This window comes from Myotis brandtii, unplaced genomic scaffold, assembly GCF_000412655.1.
Source record: "Myotis brandtii unplaced genomic scaffold, ASM41265v1 scaffold1306, whole genome shotgun sequence".
Taxonomy (NCBI): Eukaryota; Metazoa; Chordata; class Mammalia; order Chiroptera; family Vespertilionidae; genus Myotis; species Myotis brandtii.
This window is the reverse complement of record NW_005354619.1, coordinates 93,279-99,832: the sequence shown is the minus strand read 5'-3', so window position 1 is coordinate 99,832 and position 6,554 is coordinate 93,279. Positions and strand designations below refer to the sequence as shown.

Here is a 6,554-nt window from a genome sequence, read left to right as displayed (position 1 = left end):
GGAATCGAACCCAGGACCCTTCAGTCCGCAGGCCGACGCTCTATCCACTGAGCCAAACCGGTTTTGGCAACTAATTTTTTATTGATGGTTCATCTCATAGTAAACTTGCTTAACATGCAATGAATCCAAAGCAGTCATACTTCTATACAAAGATTTAAAATTAAAAGTTATTAAGACTGCATTGTAAAATTTCCAAAAGCCCCCTAATATTTAAATCAAAAAAGGGGGGATAGTGGAATAATTCCCTGTAAGTAAATTACATAAAAAAATTTTTATTTTGAAAATTAATTTTCATTTGTATTGCTAATAGCAAGACACTCATATAAAAACACACATGGTGTCAAAATAAGCCAAAGTAAAATCGTTTGGGCAAAAATGAAAAGGATCCCAAGTCTAATTTATAGAACTGATTCCTTTATTAACCTTTGGTTGAGAATATGTTTGTATATTTCCAGAAAACTCCTCCAAGCCCATGTGGATTCCTACAAGAATGGATCCCAGAGAGGAACTGACCCGACTGCTTCAGCCACAAAATAGTAGTGGCCTCAGAACAACAGAGGAGAAACAGTCCAGAAGTGAAGATGGTGAAGAAGCCTTGCCATACTAGCAGTCAGCAGCTGTGCGTCACTACAGGTTGCCAAGGACCAAACTAGAGAAAGTTGGACCTACATTGCCACCATTTGTCCACCATCCAGAACTGAAATATCATTGCTGACATGTACACAAAAGAAACTGTTGGACATTGAAATTGGGACTCTAAAAACTGTTGGCCCAAAAAGAAACTTACTTCAAACTGATTCCTTTAATGTCTGGCAGAAATTTAAAGGGACTTGATAGAACTATATCCTTTCCATTGAATTTAAAAATCTTAAAACATACATTCTTGTTAAATTTAAAAAATCAAAAAGGGTGAGATGCTGGAAGCCAATTCCAACATGACAGCAGGACTGAATCTGGGAATGACTGATGGCATTTCCCCAAACCTGAATGGGATACATTAAATTGATTGTTTGCTGCCAGACAGCTCAGGGCATCTTAATCTACAGGTTATTGCATCCTACTAGCCAAACACCTAAACAGCCGTAGGCTAATTCTCCCCAATCTGACAATGGACTCTGTATACAAAATCCTGACCCTTTGAAGTGTATATCTTTGCCTCGCCTCAGGACAAATTGTGTGTATAAAAAGCATGGGGTCCTGAGACAAGGGGATCTTAGTTTCCTTTAAACTAGGCTCTTCTGACCCCCAAATGCCTTTCAAAATTATATTTTGTCTCTGGACTCCTATTTAATCTACACACAGCCTTCTCCAGATTGCTGAACCCTTCTTAATGCTGGAACAAGAATCCCAGCAATTTGTCGTAGCAATATATTTAATGATACAACTCCTAGGGCAATGGAAACTAAGGAGAAGGTAAACAAATGGGACTACATCAAAATAAAAAGCTTCTACACAGCAAAAGAAACCATTAGCAAAGCAACAAGAATGCCCACTGCATGGGAGAACATATTTGCCAATGTTATCTCAGATAAGGGTTTAATCTCCGACATTTACAGGGAACCCATACAGTTTAACAAAAGGAAGATAAGCAATGCAAACAAAAAATGGGAAAAGGGCCTAACTGGTTTGGCTCAGTGGATAGAGCTTCAGCCTATGGACTGAAAGGTCCCAGGTTCGATTCCGGTCAAGGCATGTACCTTGGTTGCAGTCACATCCTCAGAAGGAGGTGTGCAGGAGGCAGCTGATCAATGTTTCTCTCTCATCAATGTTTCTGACTCTCTATCCCTCTCCCTTCCTCTCTGTGAAAAATCAATAAAATATATTTAAAAAAGAAAAGAAAAATGGGAAAAGGACCTAAATAGACACTTTTCAAAAGAGGACATTCAGAAAGCCAAGAGACATATGAAACCATGCTCAAAGTCACTAATCATCTGAGAGATGCAAATCAAAACAACAACGAGGTACCACCTCACACCTGTCAGAATGGCTATCATCAACAAATTAACAAAGGTCAAGTGCTTGAGAGGATGTGGAGAAAAAGGAACCCTCCTTCACTTCTGGTGGGAATGCAGACTGGTGCAGCCACTGTGGAAAACAGTATGGTATTTTCTCAAAAATTTAAAAATGGAACTGCCATTTGACCCAGTAATACCACTTCTAGGAATTTATCCCAAGAAAACAGAATCACCAATCAGAAAGGATATATGCACCCCTATGTTCATAGCAGCACAATTTATAATAGCTAAGATTTGGAACAGCCTAAATGCCCATCAGCAGATGAGTGGATTAGAAAACTATGGTACATCTACACAATGGAATACTATGCTGCTATAAAAAAGGAAGGAATTCTTACCATTTGCAGCAGCATGGATGGAACTGGAGAGCATTTTGCTATGTGAAATAAGCCAGGCAGTGAAAGAAAAATACCACAGGATCTCATTCATTTATGGATAATAAAGAACCATTATAACCTGATGAACAAAAAGGTTGTCCGTGTCCATTGGTTAGACCTATATGCTTGCATGTAAGTCCTTTGGTTGATCTTTCCCCCTTAACCCTGCCCTCCCCTACCTTCCCTCCAAGGCCCGACAGTCCAATCAATGCCTCTCCATCTCTGGATCAGTCCTTGTTCATCAGTTTATGATGTTCATTATATTCCACAAATGAGTGAGATCATGTGGTATTTATCCTTCTCTGACTGGCTTATTTCACTTAGCATAATGCTCTCTAGTTCCATCCATGGTGTGGCAAATGGTAAGAGTTCCTTTTTCTTCTTCCTCTAAAAAAGAAGGAATTCTTACCATTTGCAACAACTTGGATGGAACTGGAAAGCATTATGCTAAGTGAAATAAGCCAGCCAGTGAAAGAAAAACACCACATGATCTCACTAATTTATGGATAATAAAAAAACATTATAAACTGATGAAAAAAAAATAGACACAGAGGCAGAGAAGCATTGAACAGACTGTCAAACAACAGCGGGAAGGCTGGGGCAGGTTGTGGGGGGCAGGTAAGAGATCAACCCAAGGACTTGTATGCATGCACATAAGCATAACCAATGTATGCAAGACACTGGGAGGGGGTTGATGGCACGTGCCTGGGGTAGGGGAGGCTGGGGGAAGGTCAAACGGAAAAAAAGGAGACATATGTACTACTATTTGTAATACTTTAAACAATAAGAAAAAATTTTTTTTTCTTAAAGAGCCAACCAGAATTGAGACCAAGATGGCGGCATAGGTAAACACCGGAGACTGCTGCCGCAAACAACCACTTCAAAAATACAACTAAGAGACGGAACGGACATCACCCAGAACCACAGGAAGGCTGGCTGAGGAGAGACTCTTCAACTAGAAGGAAAAATAACAGCACACCGAGGCTCAGAGGAGGCGCAGTGTGGAAAATACTCAGGTGCGGAGGTGCGCGCGCAAAGCGGGCTGGTGGCTGAGAGCGCGGTTGTCGTTTTCGGTCAGGGGGGAGTCTCAGACTCTGAGCTCCAGATACGGGCGAATCGCTGGGGACTCGGACTCAAACGGGAGAAGCGGGAGTGTCTGGCATCAGTTGGAAGGCAGCTTTCTCTCCGAGGTTTGCAGCGGTTCCTGGGGTTCTGAGAAGCAGAGCCTCTGGGAACGGGACTGAGAGGGGCTATAACCGCTCCCTCCGCCCGCCCTGTTGAGCCCGCCCCGCCCAAGCCCTGCGCAGAGCCATTTGCCGGATCGCCTCAGGCAAAGGCTAGATTAGCACCTCCCCAGAGGACAGAATCAGACACAGCTGATTCACACAGCCAGTCGGCCTGGTGGTCAAATCCCTCTAGTATTAACTACAACAATCAAGGCTCAACTAGAACAAGACTGCGCACAAAGACCACTAGGGGGTGCACCAAGAAAGCATAAAAAATGCGGAGACAAAAAAACATGACAGAAATGGAGGATATAGAGCTAAAAATCGCAATTTTGAGGGCTTGCAAAAATGTGCTAGAAGCTGTCAATAAACTTGAGGAGAGAGTCACGAAAACTAATGAGACCCTCGATGCTATGATAAAGAACCAACTAGAAATTAAGCATACACGGACTGAAATAAAGAATATTATACAGACACCCAATAGCAGACCAGAGGAGCGCAAGAATCAAGTCAAAGATTTGAAATGCGAAGAAGCAAAAAACACCCAACCGGAAAAGCAAAATGAAAAAAGAATCCGAAAATATGAAGATAGTGTAAGGAGCCTCTGGGACAGCTTCAAGCGTACAAACATCAGAATAATTGGGGTGCCAGAAGATGAGAGACAGCAAGATATTGAAAACCTATTTGAAGAAATAATGGCAGAAAACTTCCCCCACCTGGTGAAAGAAATGGACTTACAGGTCCAAGAAGCGCAGAGAACCCCAAACAAAAGGAATCCAAAGAGGACCACACCAAGACATATCATAATTAAAATGCCAAGAGCAAAAGACAAAGAGAGAATCTTAAAAGCAGCAAGAGAAAGAGACTCAATTACCTACAAGGGAATACCCATACGACTGTCAGCTGATTTCTCAACAGAAACTTTGCAGGCCAGAAGGGAGTGGCAAGAAATATTCAAAGTGATGAATAGCAAGAACCTACAACCAAGATTACTTTATCCAGCAAAGCTATCATTCAGAATTGAAGGTCAGATAAAGAGCTTCACAGATAAGGAAAAGCTAAAGGAGTTCATCACCACCAAACCAGTATTATATGAAATGCTGAAAGGTATCCTTTAAGAGGAGGAAGAAGAAAAAGGTAAAGATACAAATTGTGAACAACAAACATGCATCTATCAACAAGTGAATCTAAGAATCAAGTGAATAAATAATCTGATGTACAGAATGAACTGGTGATTATAATGAATCAGGGACATAGAAAGGGAATGGACTGACTATTCTTGGGGGGGAAAGGGGAATGGGAGATGCGGGAAGAAACTGGACAAAAATCGTGCACCTATGGATGAGGACAGTGGGTGGGGAGTGAGGGCGGAGGGTGGGGCGGGAACTGGGAGGAGGGGAGTTATGGGGGGGGGGAAAAAGAGGAACAAATGTAACCTGAACAATAAAGATTTAATAAAAAAAAAAAAAGAGCCAACCAAACGGTGCCCACGCGGCCTCTGAGATAAGCATTTAGCTTTGGCGCCAATCCCACTCTCCCACTCTTTTGGAGACTTGAATCTGCCCTCAAACACTTTGGAGTCATTGAGGAACATGCCGTTCATCTTCCTTGTCTGCAAAGATTTAATAAAAAAAAAAAAAGAGCCAACCAAACGGTGCCCACGCGGCCTCTGAGATAAGCATTTAGCTTTGGCGCCAAGCTCGGTTTCCCACTCTTTTGGAGACTTGAATCTGCCCTCAAACACTTTGGAGTCATTGAGGAACATGCCGTTCATCTTCTCAATGGCCTTGTCTGCAGCCTTATGGGTGTCAAAGTGAATGAAGGCATAACCCTTAGAGTCATTCTCATCACACACCACTTTACAGGACAGAATGTTTCCAAACGCAAAAAAGTATCATAAAGTGCCTTGTTATCTATAGATTTGTCCAGCTTCTTGATGAAGATGTGTCCCACACCAGATTTTCTCAAAGAGGGATTCCTCTGAGACCACATGATGCGGATTGGCTTTCCCTTAATTACATCAAAGTTCATAGTATCCAAGGCCCGCTCAGCATCAGCGGGCTGCTGGAAGTTGATGTAGGCATAACCCAGGAAGTGGCAGGTGATCTTATTGTGGCAGACCCGGATGGACAGCACAGGCCTAGCAGGACTGAACTTTTCATGACGTCCCAGTGCAGGTCAGCCATGTACAGGGAGGCCACGGGGTAGCTGCTGGCAGCAGCATTCATCTCCCCAGCCCCCACGGCCCTAAGTCCCGCTAGGACTACTTATAGGGACCACACAGGACAAAAGGGGTTCTTTTCAGAGCAGGCCACGCTGTGGCTCACAGGTGGCAGGAGCTGGCTTAGGCTCAGAAACAAGAGGGACTGAGGAGTTGGGGGGAGGGGGGCACTCTCTCTAGACTGCAGGACCACAGACAAAAGGCTCTCAAAAACAATATGGCCCTCCCAGGGAGTTTGTAGTTTTCAGTTCCAAATTTCTAAAATAAATTTATTAAAATGGGGACTTCCCTGCAAATTACAAAAATTCTTAAAGAGCCAACCAAACGGTGCCTAGATGGCCTCCGGGATACGCGTTTCTCTTTAAATATATGCCTCGGGCTGCTGGTGGTATAAGATTGTAGCAGATAGGGAAGAGGAATGCAAAGTATTTGTCAGTGCAGGCCAGGCAAGCCTTTGGGGCCCAGGGCTCAGCCACCTTCATGCCAGGAAGATTGGCACAGACACGTGGTGTGGGGAGAACAGCGGAGAGGTGGGGGCAGGGCTGCCACGCAGTGCCGGCAGCAGTGAAGCAGAGGTGCGTGGACGCCAGGGCTCCTTACGCGACCTACAGAGGGGGACCTTTGGTCGCCCAGGTGCTGGGGTGGGTAGGCTGGAAAGTGCAAAAGTGACTTTCCCACAGGTTCTCCAAGGAGGATTTGCTTTTTCTTTCTCTCT

The 6,554-nt window shown here is 43.8% G+C and overlaps 1 pseudogene; it reads right to left on the bottom strand.

The window, feature by feature from the left end:
* LOC102260461 overlaps nucleotides 1–6,500 on the bottom strand; it is an 8,691-nt pseudogene extending 2,191 nt beyond the window's left edge.
* Nucleotides 6,501–6,554: the final 54 nt, after the last annotated feature.